The sequence below is a fragment of the Miniopterus natalensis genome, chromosome 7 (genome assembly GCF_054644295.1).
Source record: "Miniopterus natalensis isolate mMinNat1 chromosome 7, mMinNat1.hap1, whole genome shotgun sequence".
In the NCBI taxonomy this organism is placed as follows: Eukaryota; Metazoa; Chordata; class Mammalia; order Chiroptera; family Miniopteridae; genus Miniopterus; species Miniopterus natalensis.
This window is the reverse complement of record NC_142087.1, coordinates 43749791-43751373: the sequence shown is the minus strand read 5'-3', so window position 1 is coordinate 43751373 and position 1583 is coordinate 43749791. Positions and strand designations below refer to the sequence as shown.

The following is a 1583-nucleotide window of genomic DNA, read 5'->3' as shown; positions in this document are numbered from 1 at the left end:
AGTTGTGAGTATGCAAAACAGCTTATTCTTGTATAACTATTTGTTAATCGATGTAGTATTTTCCATATGAACAACTGTAAGCCTACTTTTGCCCACCGCTGTATATATCTCCATCAGTACGGATAAAGAAGTCATATATATATATGCCATTTAAGTGTTGGAAAGTATATATAATGGCAACACTTAAATGGCATTTACTGTGTTCCAGGCACTGTTCTAAGAGATTTACAAATATTATCTCAGCCAATCCTCAGAAAAACCCTGTGAGTTAGGTATTATTATATTTATTTCACAATCAAGGAAATTGAATCAGCAAATACTTAAGACAGTTGCCTAAGTCACATAGGAAGTAAGTGATGAAACTAGAATTCAAACCCAGGCAGTCTGGCTCCAGAATTCCTCCAAGATTAAAAAAGAAGTTTCAAGAGTCAGATGGGTCCGGAAATGCTTCTGGAGGTAACATCATGATGGCTGCCCAAGGAGAACCCCAAGTTAAGTTCAAACTTGTATTTATTGGTGATGGTGGGGCTGGAAAAACTACATTCGTGAAATGTCACCTGATGGATGAATTTGGGAAGTATGTAGCTACCTTGGGTGCTGAGGGCCATCCCCTTGTGTTCCACACCGACAGAAGACCTATTAGCTTCAATGTATGGGATATAGCTGGTCAGGAGTTTGGTGGACTGAGAGACGGCTGTTACATCCAAGCCCAGTGTGCTATTATGCTTGATGAAACTTCAAGATTTACTTACAGGAACATGCCTAACTGACACAGAAACCTGGTATGAGTGTGTGAAAACATCGCCATCATGTTGTGTGGCGAACAAGTGGATATTAAGGACAGGAAAGTTAAGGCAAATCAACTGTCTTCCACTGAAAGAAGAATTTTCAGTATATGACATTTCTCCCCAAAAGTCACTACAACTTGAAAAGCCCTTCCTCTGTCTTGCTAGAAAACTAATTGGAGACCCTAACTAGGAGCTGGTCGCCATGCCTGCTCTTGCCCCATTAGAGGCTGTCCTGGACCCAGCTTTGGCAGCACAGTATGAGCATGATCTAGAGGCTGCTAGGACCGCCGCTCTCCCTGACGGGGACGATGACCTGTGAGAGAGGGAGCTGGAGCCCAGCATCAGGGGCCTAGTTTCACAGGCAACTGTCCTGTGATGACAGGGGTGCAGCGCATTTGCCACTTTATTACAGAACTAAGCAGAGCATGTGCTTGATCTTTGGGATGCTGAAGGAGATGAACGGGCTTTGGAGTAAATGTGGCAGTTAAAAAATACCTTCATTTTGGGGGCCTGTGTATTTATTTAGGTGGTTGGGAATGCAGTTGTTTCCTTATTAAGTTGCAAATATAAGACTGTTGCAGTCACATCACAATATTCAGTGGTGAAACTTTGTTTGTTCCTGTTACTCCCATTCCTTTTCATTTAGAAGCAGAATAAAATTGTATTTCAATTATCTAAAAATAAAATAAAATAATAAAATAAAATAGAAGGTTTAAATAAAGCAGTCAATAAATGGTGATATAGTAACTATGGCTCCTTCTTCCAAACTGTTCCGCTTTCCCTGACCTCAGGGCT

General features: G+C 41.1%; 1 pseudogene; it reads left to right on the top strand.

Moving 5' to 3' along the window:
• The first annotated feature begins 467 nt into the window (after positions 1 to 467).
• Positions 468 to 1107, top strand: LOC107535953 (GTP-binding nuclear protein Ran pseudogene; annotated as a pseudogene).
• Positions 1108 to 1583: the final 476 nt, after the last annotated feature.